Genomic DNA, 12,558 nt, shown 5'->3' on the forward strand with positions numbered 1-12,558 from the left:
GCGCCTCCTGACCTGTGCTGGGAATAGGGGGAGTGGAACGACAGCTCGCTCCCGTCGGACTCTTGGAGATGATTTGGGACTGATAAACGGGATGGAAGCGGGCTGAGATCAGCAGAATGGCATCTGCTTCACACACACACTCTCTCTCGCCCACACACACTCACAGCAGTCAGAGCCGAGCTGTGACGGAGCAGATTTTCAGTGTTTTTCTGTTTAAGCATTAACTTCACACTGTAAATTTCCACCATTCTGATCTTTAACCGGTGATAAAAACCTTCATAATCCGAAACTACAGAACGCAAAGGCTCTTGTTACCCTCATTTCTATCTGATACACAAAACATCTCTATCCAAAGCTAAATATAACAATAAAAATACATATAAATGCATAAAACCATTACAGCTGATTCCTACGCAACCTTGGGTACGGGTTATATTTTTTATAGTTTCCAGGTCTGGATAAGTCTGAAGCAAACATTTAAAAACATTTTTATATTTCTAGACTTCCCAAAACAACATAAAAAGAACCCAATGACAGTAAATGAAATTATGTTACTTTAAAGATTAATCCGCAACAAGATTTAAAGCTAATGTATCTTTGTTTTTGATCAACTGACTGTGGTTTTGTTTTAGGTGATAGATATGGTTTTCTGTGCACTGTTCTGGTTTTAAACGGTTTTTGGAAAATACAGATAAATATATCAGACTTCCAACAGTGCAGAAAAATTTACAAAATTACCAAGTTTATGCCCCCTTCTTTACCACAGTTTCTTGTCTAACTGTTCCCACTCGTTGACCTTTTCACATTTTGTCATTTTACGCAAACTTCAATATATTTTGCTTGTATTTCATGTGAATCCAGCCAGTGTGTGAATGTGAAGAAGCTGCTCTGGTGTATTTGAGACCTTTTTTTACCGACATTCCATGATAAAACATAGTGGTGGCAGCATCATGCTGTGAGGATACTTTTCTTAAGTGAATATAGGGAAGCTGGTCAGAGTGGATAGGAAGAGCTAAATACAGGGCTAAGCTGAAAGAAAACCTGTTGGAGGTTGTGTCCGAATGGCCTAGTCAAAGTAATTCAAGTTGAGAAATTGAAAACTGATGTTCTCCACCCAATCTGTCAGAACTTGAGCTATTTTACAAAAAACAATAGGCTGTAGCTGCAATGAAACAAGGGCTGAATATAAATGTATGTATAATCTCCACTTCACAGTTATGCTCCACTTTGCGTCGGTCATTCACATTAAATCCCAACATAATACTTTGAAGTTCTTGGTTGTAACGTGACACAATGTGAAGAATTGAGTAAGTAGAGTTTGTAAATTTCAATAATCATTGCCAACAACCGAGATACAGTGTGAACAACAGCTAAAAACGCATCAGAAAACATCTGTTTTGCTAAAAATCCAGGTTAGCATAAAGACAACCAGTCTGGAAAAGGATGGAGTTTTACAACTGGAAAATGTAGAGGAACCCTGCTTTAAACTGAGGACATGGACGACATTTATCGAAAACAGCAACATAGTCATATAATTACTTATAACACTCCATTTTGTATTTAGTTTTGTTCTGATTACCATTTCAGCTTGTCAGCTGCACTGAATACTGACCCTGATTGAACCAAAATAACCGACCCACCTCCTCCTGGTCGATGTCATTTATTAGAGATGTATAACTGGATTCACCCATACCTAACAGTGGAGTATGAGTAGATAACTGAAAAATACTGGAAATCATCAGTCCCCTTTGGGGGCACGATTTAACCAATGATTAGTAAGATGTCTCCAGTGACAGACGGCATGTTAAGGATTCATCTGCAATGAGGTAGCACCAGTAGAAGGGTCACTAGACACAGAGGACATCTTCTAGAAATATTACACAACATTATCAGAACTTACATGTTAAATGGTGAGCTACACTGAAGCCACAGCTGCCCTGGGGCACACTGACAGAAGTGAGGCTACCATACAATCGGTGCCACCGAGCCCTCGGACCACCATCAGCAGGCAAGGCGGGTGAAATGTCTTGCCCAAGGACACAACAACTGAGAGAGACAAAAAGGGTGTTTGAGCCATCAACCCACCAGTTATCAGGCCAATGCATGTCCCAAAGACTTTTGGGGTGACTTTAGGGCATTCCAGTGATTGACTGGTACAGCCACTTATTACCTTTGGTGCTTTTTGTAGACATCTAAGTTCTTTACAACTCTCTGACTCATCTGAGTAAGTGATCGTTGTAAAGGTACTTGGTCTAGGCCGGTTACTTTGCAGCTACTGATCCATCAATCCTCTATTGTTCAAAAGAAAAAAGGTTTAAGATCACTGCCCTTACCAAAAAAGGAGAAGTCCCAAAATCCCCCAAAGAGCAGGCTTGGTTCTGTCTGTATAGCACTTCATCAAATACCATATCAGTAAACTCAACCTGGCCACGTTGGATTTGTACTCAAACGTTTTAACTTTTAGCTAATGCCCATTCACAACAAAACCATTTAAACCAACCAGGTCCACACAGTTGGGGTTCAAATTAAAACCAGAAACATTTGGTGACATTTGCTTCAATTGGGCCAACTTTAGTTTTAAAAACTGATTGGATTTTCTACTAATGTCTAAGTCTAAATGTGCACTAACGATACAAAGCGGAAAAACAGACTCAAATTGGCTTTTTATACAAAATTTGAAAACAAAAAACAAAACAAAACTCAAAGAATTTACAATGTTGTCTTTGAAATTACGTCTCCTTAAGAATCTCTATGAAAAGACGAAGGCACTGGTAAAATATTTACAATAATTAGATGACCACAAAGCCAAATGTATCGATTTGGACACCAAAATCCATTTGGCAAAAATGTCTTGCATCAGGCTTTAAAGATTTAAATTGATTCAAAATGTTTCATGTAAAAAGCTATTTTAGTTCCGGATGTAATAACAGACCCTTGTCCTTCAAACACGGGTCTGTTTACGCTCTATAAGGAGGGACCTCTCAGGTAAAACTCGTTCCTGTACTCTGATGAGCTCCATAATTGTTCTACATTTTCCTTCCAATCAGTTAGAGACGTCTGAGGTGGCAGAGCACCACATTGCACTCTTGGACCCTAGTCAACGGGGGGATGAGGTGATTCTCAGCTCGTGTGAAACAGTCCTGGCAGTCTGCGCTGCCTCGCATTCATTCCTGATATAAACTCCTCTCTTTCTCTGCCGTTTCCTCCCCCCCGGCGATGCAGATAGCACAATAGTCTCACTGAGCGGTGACGATTAACACATAAAAGCGACACGGGGAATCTCACCGCTAGATACGAGCGCACATGAGAGGGGCAAAGCATTCATGCCATGCCAGGAACTTCAGTGGGAGCCCCGTCTATCTGATTGGTGATCTTTTGTTTTGGCGTTGCCCTCGATTCGAGGGAACGTGCCCAATCAGATTACAGCGAGGGAGGCAGAGCGAGAAGACAATCGCTGGTTTCTTTTCACTCCGTCTATCTCACAGCGGCTTCACTTAAGGCGGCAGCAGATAAGTCAGAGCATCTCCATTTGGAGCTTCAACTTTCACCTCCCCCTTCTTCTTCTGCTGCTGCTGAACCTTTGGCTTGCACAACATTGCTCGATTAAACTCAAACTTGCACAATCTGATGTTCTTGTTAGCTTTAATCCAAAACCTTGAGCAATGACACAGCTAACAGGTAAACAGAGAACTATTTAATGCAATGACTAGAAAGATCCAAAGCCTTTATCTCCAGTTTCAGCCCTCATTTGTTACTCAAACGTTCAGATAAACCCTCTCTGAAGAAAGGTCCTCACTGTTTCTTCTACTTGGGGAAAAAAGCAGCTTGTTCGGCCCGATTTAGGAGGTAAAACTGTCCTGGATGCAGGTTTTTCTGTGGTGCAGCTCAGACGCATCACATAGGAGGTGAATTACTTCCCCAGAGCTTCCAGCTAATTCAAATCAACCTCGTTTGATTTATATCGCACCGATACACAATAAATGTTGTCTCAAGGCACTTCACAAACAAAAACATCTATTCAATGATACATACAGTAATTTACTGTGATTATATGTATAATAATGTGAAGATTAATGCATGCATGACTGTATGTTTCACAAATAAAACAGTGTATCTATAAATCCTTATCTTTGGCTTTTTATTAGTCAGAGGAAAATCAAGAAACTATTTCTAGACTTCATGAACTAAAATCTAAAAATACTAAAATACTGACAAATAACTAATATTTATTATCACATCATTTATTATTCATTCCATTTACTGATCTGTTATCATGATTGATTTATTCTACTTAATGATTTATCTTTCTGTTTTAGATCTATTTATAGATCTGTTATTTATTATTTGATCAAACTATTTCATAATTTATTTATTATTTATTTTGTTTATATTATTTTATCCTGACATTTATCTGTTGGTGTCCTATTAAATTTAGTCATTTATTTTATTGTTTTTCATTTAGTTATGTGTAAATATATTTATTTAATCCATTGATCTTTTCTTTACATTCAACATGCTGGGTGTGTCTTTACTATTCAGCAATAAATTATTTATTTGTTTTAAAACTGTTTATTTACTACTCAATTACCTACTTATGTATTTATTTACTCAGCAGTTCTTTATTTATTTTATTTTTAATTCATTATTTTAATTAATCAATTTATCTACTTTATTTTTAATTATTTTCATTTTCAGATTACTTATCAATTCATTGCCAATTAATTCTTCGGTTTCCTGTATTGATTCATTCTTTTTTGTGTGACTTTATTTAATTATCTATTAATCTATCTAGTTTGGCTTTAATATTTTCTTTTATTCTTTATTTATGTTGGTTTCTTCAGGCTTCAAGCAGTTTTAACCGGTTCCCGCCATGATAAATGTCACATTTAAGTTGTTTTCTTTTACTTAATGAGGTATAAGTATGAGATATTCTTGCATTTATTAACAGGATTTTATATAAAACTAAGTTTAAAGGATTTTTTAAGGAGATTTTTGTCTATGGTTTAGGTTTTACGCTAAAAGTGATCATAGGTGATTTTTAGGTAATTAATGCTCTTTCCTCAGTGTGGTTTACATTTTGATGCTCTAACAGTACAATCGAAGCTTTGGAAATGCTGTTCAGAGCAGACTTGGCTGTCAGGGTGTGTGTGTGTGTGGTTCAACTACCTCAAGTGGGATTTCCAAGCCAAAGCCCCTTGTTGATGCTGCCACTGCTGGGAGAAGATCCAGACTGTGCAGACGGGCCAGTGCTGCTGCCGGTCTGCTTCACTTGCAGTCTGCTTTATCACACCTGAAAAACATCAGGAGCCAGTATGGTTGTTATTCAGTAGGACCAGACATCAGATCCCACTTTAATGTGCCTCTAGCTGCAGGGGGGGATTTATTAAGGAAAACTAAAAAGATCTGAGCCTCATTTTAGAATGAAAGAATATTTTTTGGTGTCTCGAGAAGATGATAATTACCTTAAACGCAGGAAGAATCGCCACATCTATTTCCGCTTTAGACCAAAATGGGCTTTCTGAGGCGATGACTGTATAAAACCTTACCATGGTGGAGCCAAACATTCAGAGTATTCACAGATCAACCCCTCATTAAGTAAGAGAAGCATTTGATATTTAATTCAAACCATCGTCGAAAACTAAAACCTCCACCAAAACCAGAAATTATTTAAGACCTGGAGGCAGTTGAAAGCTGCACGACAACAGGGAGGCTATGCATTCTCTTCTGTTTCAAATATTTTTTCTTCATAAAGCCACAGCTGCAGCCTTCCCTTTTGATTTGTCTCCACAGAAACCAGTCAGCGTGAGGATGAGCAGTGTTGGGAAGCAGCGAGAAGCGGCTTTCAAACTGTAGGGTGCAGCAGTCGTCTTTCAAACAGGACAGCAGCAGCAGCAGAACCGAGGAGGCCCGAGCTGAGGCTCCACTAACCAGGAGGAGGAGGAGGAGGAGGAGGAGGAGGAGGAGCAGGGGAATGAGGTGTAATTACAGACTACATACCAACACCCAGTCGTCATTTACATTAGCTGGAAAAATATTAGACAAAGATTGTTTTTATCCAGGTTGGGTGACATGGCGGAGGGAACCGAGCAGGATTCACACGTTCATCTAACGACAGACTCTGTTTAGGTTGTTATGATGACATCATTAGCTGACACAACCCATCCATCGATTCATGGTGTCACAAACAAGCAGCTCATCATGGAGCAACATTTCTGCTGTACTCTAGCTAGAACCGTGCTGTGAAAAAGTATTTCCCCCACTTTATTGATTTCTTCTGTTTCAGGTGTTTTGACCATTTAAATGTTTCAGATCAAACAACTGCCATCACTGCTGATGGAGGCCATTTTTGCCCAGTCTCTTTCTCTTATTTTTTAACAGAGGCAGTGAGGCCTGCAGAGCTTTAGATGTTCTGGGTTCTGAGTTCTTGGAGTAATTCTGCTAGGCCGGCGTCTCCTGAGAAAGTTCTTCACCATTCCATTTTAGTCCATTTGTGGGTCATGGTTCTTGCTGTGGTTCTATGGAGTCCCAAAACCTTAAAAATGACTTGGTAACCCTTTCCAGGCTGATAGATGTCAATGTCTCTGTTTCTCATCGGTTCTTAAATTCCTGTAGATCGGGGCATGATGTGTTTCGAATATGTTAGCCTACTTCATGCTGCCAGAAGGTTCTGTTTCATTCTACAGGTTTGGCAGGTTAGCCAACTTACCTCTCCAGAAATTGAGATTAATAGTTCATGATTTAACAGGGGAGGCAATTACTTCTTCACAATGGACCAGGTTGGTTTTCAAAGCTTTTCCCCCTCAATAAAAAAAAAAAAACAATACTTAGTTATTATTCAGGTTATCTTTGGTGAACTGAAACATTTAAATGTGACAGAAAAAAGAAGAGATCACAGGACTTTAAAAGCTTGTCTGACTATTAAATTCTTCATCTGAATAAGCAGAAATCAACCGACACAACGTAAAGACAAGAAGAGCGTCTTCCACAGTCCAGATGAGGCAGCAACGGCATTTAACCTACAGTAAGAACAATTAAAAACATGAATGATCATCTCTAATGAATGTTTTAACACCAATCTCATTTGGCTGGAAGTATTTCTGTAGACACGGATACATTAAGCAAACACCAACGCTCCTCAGACTAGACCTGAAGGCTGAAGCCAAGTGTTGTACTGTCAGGAGCTATGATCGGAGATTTTATCTTTAAGTGAAGTTTATTACTTAGCCGTTTCCTAATGTCTGACACCCAAACAGTAGGTTTGATCAGAGTCTGTAAAGGGACAGTACATCTGGATGCCCTCTGCGTAAAAGTGGAGAAATATATTGTTTATAAAGTCACCAAAAGGGCTACAGCGAAAACAGGATTGGTCCTAAAACAGAACCCTGAGGAACTTCAGTTGAAAAGGACTGGAGTGTGTGCAGGTCTTATGACTGCAGATCCAGCCCACATCACCTCTCCACCACCATGCTCTTCAGCTGCTACTCACAGCCAAAACTCCGGGTGGCTGCTTTCCCTCTTTAATCCAGTTGAAGCAGCTAGGGTGTACTTAGTTTTTCACACAGCTTAATATATGGTGTAAAATATTTGGGTGGTTTTGTACAGTTGAGGTTGAACTTAAGTAAACTTAACACCTATAAAAGAGCAGATAATTTGTATTAGGTCTTAATACATCACACCCTCAAATTTAATCAGGGTGTACTTTTTTTTCTCATGACTCTATGTAAAGGTGTCCATATGGTTTAAATTTTCCCTTCAAGCGCTCAGTAATTCCCGGGATCTGTCATTATGAGAGGGTGGAGAGTCCTCCTAAGGTTTAACCACACGATCGCTGCGATGCTCAAAAATTCTTTAGAGCGGTTCTGCTGGAGGCGGTTTGGGTCAAAGGTGCAACTGCTGAGCTCACAGGCTTCACTGTCTGCTTAAAAATGGATTTAATCCCATAGTTTATGAACGAGTTAATGAACAGATTACATGCATTCAGGTCAGTAATCTGGGTTTATTTCCTTTGCACTTTGAGGTGTTACAGAAGCTTCTTCTCAGGAAACTTTCAGACCAATTTAAACAAACGAGCCAAACAGAACCAAAACATTCAACATTTCACACTGCAGATCCAACATGTTTCTTCCACATTACAGCTGCTTGTAAAACAGAGACATGACTGAACAACTGCGGGGCCGATTTGATGGGAACGAGCCGCCAGATGTCTGCCGTACCGGAGGATGAAGGCTCCATGCTTACGTCTGAGAGCCATTTGTAGAAGGTCAGAATGATCCCGAGCTCCAGTTTCTGAGAAATTTCATATGAATAAAGTTTCAGTTTGATTCTTTCTGCAAAATCTAGCATCCGAAGATGGTGATTCAGCTTGAAGGAGGAGGCGCAGCTACCAGATAGGCCATTTTTATTATTTTCCCTCTTTCTGAAGATAAAGCCACAGTTTCAAAAAAAGATTGATGCCTCCTTGTCGTGAGGACCACATGAATATGGGAAATGAAATCTCAATTTGATGGAAGACTTTCAATTTCAAGTCACCCTCGGACTTCCATACCCAAAGGCCAGCGCTGCATATGAGAACATCCTTCTTCAGGCCGTTCTGAAGCAGCACCTGAAAGAGAGCCAGTTACCGTCTAACCGGACGTCCACAGCGACCGTCACAAGACGACGACACGTTAGTAAATAACAATGAAAACGCACCATCAACATGTACTTCATAATGCTTCACTGCTGTCATTCTCTGACATTTATAGATCACTTTTTAGTGGCGGGTCAATGAAACGCCGGCTTTGAAATAAAGTCGGTCATGATTCATGTCTGCCGTTGTCAGTCTTGCATTAATATTATGACCATATCCATCATGTCAGTCATCTATAATGAACAGATGCTGTAAAACACAATTTGGCATGAGAAGAGGGAGAGGTAGAGGGAGAGCGGTTCATCGATGTCGTCGTTCACACAGAAGGAGGAGATCGAACCAGCGAGATCTTGCAGCACATTGTCTTTATTTGTGCAGAGCTGAAAGCCTGCACAAGGCGGAGAACGTTACGGTTAGGAGGAGGAAGCAGGAGCTCAGAGAGAGGCCTTGTTGCTGCATGTTGTTGATGTACAGTGGTGGAAGTTTGGGTTTTAAAACTATTTGTTTGAATGATTAAACAATAAAAACAACAGAGGGGGATACCTCCTGGACAGGTCATCAGTCCATCACAGGGCAACACAGAAACACACACTCAGACCTAAGGGCTATTCAGAGACGCCAATTACCCTAACAGCCATGTTTTTGGATAGTGGGAGGAAGCCAGAGTACAGAAAGCTTCTGGCACAACTTCACAGACTACCAAGGTGCATGGAGAGGGTCAAAGATCTGGTGAGGCGAATATTTCAGCAACACTTGAAGTACTGGGAGGCAATTTCATTAGCAGAACAATGCATTTGGCTTACGGCCTTCATCACGGGCTTCAAATGTCGCTGGAGTCTTCATCGAACCCATGCATGCGAGGGGAGAACATGCAGAAACATGGACTGAGAGGGTCCCGACAAATAAAGGAGCCCCTACATCATGCTACAATTAGCTGCTATCCATACAGACAAACTAAATGCCTTCAGGAGACACAATTAATGGTCAGATGAGAAAAAGATTGAGCTGTTTGGCCACAATGATTAGAGGTGTGTCAAGGTGATGCTGTCAAGCATGGTGGTGGGAGTATCATGTTGATGCTGTCAAGCATGGTGGTGGGAGTATCATGCTGTGGGTCTGTTTTGTGATCGATAAATTAAGTAGGAGGAGGACTTCCTTTCAAGTTCTTCAACTTGACCTCAAACCAACAGCTTGGTGCTTAAACCTGGATGTTTCAACGGGACAATAATCCCAAACACATCAAAACTAGGCTAACACAAACCTCCTGGAATTTGGTTTACCTTTTACCATAAAGGTTTTTGGGATGACATGTCCTGTTTTGGTCTCGATGTTTAACCATTCTCCTGTACATCTATCTTTGGGATATCAAGCATGTATTACTATATTTCTTCATAAGAAGACCTGAGCTAACTGTAAATATTTCGTGTTCCTGATATTTATCTTTAAGCTGAAGCTTAAAGCTGAAGTTCCTTAAATAGGGAACTCTTGTTCCACATATTGTCTCAAAGCTATGCAGAACTAAGAACAAATTATGATCTAAAAATCCACGTGTGCATTTGGCCTCCTTTCTAGAACAATGATTAAACAGGGCTGTTATTTGGTGTAAACTTGTCAGACAAATAAAGGTGAATGATAATCTGGCCGCCATTCGATCACAACAGCCTACTCTTAAAAATGCTAATCTCTCTGAACTGCCTCCTGATGAAGCTGCTCCGGTAAAAATCACGCTTGGCCTTGTTCTGTATGCAAAGACACCCCCTCCCCTCCTGCTCAGGGAAACTTTATTTGTGCGCCGCCTTCCTCGCTAATGCAACAAATGAGAAACGGCGATCCGGGCCTCGGGAAACGCTCCGACCGGCCGACTCTGCTGCGCTGTGATGTTTGAGCATAAGCCTCTCGTTTAAAAAAGCATGTTGATTCTCCATACCCCAATATTGACCAACCGTCTGTTTGATGTATGCATGCAACCCCCCCTCCAAATACACACTGGCACATTCATTAACCCCCCCCCCCGCTGCCATGCAGACCCAGCGTTGGGGCTTAACTTGTTAGTTCTGCTTCCGATGCCCCAAGATATTAATGTAGGACTGACGCGGGGCCTGGATGGGCTACATCTGCAGAACCAAACTTTGTCACGTCCATCATTTAGCTCAAGCTCTGCCTGCAAACATCAGGAAAGAGAGCTCTCCATGGAGCAGACAGATTGGGTTTATCAAACGCATTAAATTGGAGCAGATGAGCTCTGTGAATTTGGGCGCAAATACTAAATCTGCGTTTGGCTCGTTAACGTCCATTAACTTCTCAGACAAATAAATTAGATGATTCCCTCCATGTGCCATTTGTTGATTTACCTTTGTTTTATATATAACACAAACAAAGTGAGCTAAATCTTAAAGATTTGTTTTGCACAGAGAAGATGAATAAATTTTAGGCATTTTAAAGGACTTTTTAGCTGCTGTAAAGAGAAGCAAAACGACTTCCTAACAGAGATGAAGTTAAAGATTTCTGTCATAATTACAGTGCTATGAACAGGTATTTACTCCCTTACGTTTCAGATCATAAAACAACTTTTAATAGACAAATATAACCTGAATAAACACAAAAAGCAGTTTTCCAATTATCTTTTATAATAAGGAGAAAATCTATCCAAACCAGCCTTCGTGCTGGTAGAAAATATAATTGAACTCCTTCTTTAATCACTAATTAACTGTGATTAGCCACATTTATGTGGTCCAATTTCACCAGACCACACCCTAATTACTGCCAGGCCTGTAGAACCACCTAATGAGAACCTGTCTGACAACATGAAGTAGGCTAAAAGATCTTAAAAGCAATAGATCATGTTCTAATAGATATAACGCCATTTCTGAGGCTTTGGGACCATTATCCACACAAGAAAATAAGAACCTTCCCAGGAGAGGCTGGCCAACTAAAATTACTCCAGGAGCTCATCAACAACTCATCCAGGAGGCCCCAGAAGAAACCAGAACATCTAAAGCTCTGCAGGCCTCACTCCCTTTGTTAAGGTCAGAGTTCATGATTCAACAATAAGATGGAGATACTGTGCTCCATGGGGGTGTTCCAAGGCTAGAACCACTGCTAACCCAACAGAACACAAAGGCTCGTTTCACATTTCCCCAACAACCTGGATGATCCTCAAGAGTTCTAGATAAATATTCAGTAGATTGATGAGACTAAAGTGGAACTTTTGGAAGAAATGCGTCTCGTTACGTCTGTTGTTAAACTAACAGCATTTCAGGTAAAAAGCACGGTGGTGGTAGTGTGATGGTCTGAGGTTGTTTTGCTGTTTTAGTATCTTGACGATTTGCTGTTGATGAACCATGAATTCTGCTCTCAACCAGATAATCCTGAATGGTTAAAAAATAAGGTTTTGTAGCGACCTAGTCAAAGTATAGGCTTAAAATTGATGGATTTACTATGGGATGACCTTAAATAAGCCATTTAGTTGTGAAAACACTTCAATGTGGCTGAATTTAAATAATTCTGCGAAGAAGACTGCTTCAAAATTCAGAAACATTCTACTTTAAACTACTGTCATGTCTGCAGATTAATCTCCATGTCTATAATTTATATATCAAAACGAAGACATGTTTGTCTACTTTCACCCAATGTATCTCCCGCTGCTACAGAACTTATGCTTTTCTGTTCAATCCCTCCACAGCATGCTTTGGTAACACTCAAACACTAATTGAGTTCCATGCATTTAGCTCTGGAAATTTTATCTCAAAAACATAAATTAATGGTCCTCCTTGACCAGTAAATATCTCCTTCATAAAACACAGTAGGAACATAAAAACTTATAAATTAAAGGTAGATACATTAAAAATAATAGGCTTTTCTTGCATATATATCCTCACAAATGTTAGTGTTTTCTCCATTCTGCTGGAATCAAACCCACAACCTTCCAA

The 12,558-nt window shown here is 40.1% G+C and overlaps 1 long non-coding RNA gene across 1 annotated transcript in view; it reads right to left on the reverse strand.

Moving 5' to 3' along the window:
* Nucleotides 1–12,558, reverse strand: part of LOC124861549 — a 263,240-nt gene that overhangs the window by 95,462 nt on the left and 155,220 nt on the right. The window contains exon 3 of the long non-coding RNA XR_007036665.1: nucleotides 5,167–5,290. This is a non-coding gene — a long non-coding RNA (uncharacterized LOC124861549). The remainder of the gene's footprint in view (nucleotides 1–5,166; nucleotides 5,291–12,558) is intronic.

The sequence above is a fragment of the Girardinichthys multiradiatus genome, chromosome 24, assembly GCF_021462225.1.
Source record: "Girardinichthys multiradiatus isolate DD_20200921_A chromosome 24, DD_fGirMul_XY1, whole genome shotgun sequence".
In the NCBI taxonomy this organism is placed as follows: Eukaryota; Metazoa; Chordata; class Actinopteri; order Cyprinodontiformes; family Goodeidae; genus Girardinichthys; species Girardinichthys multiradiatus.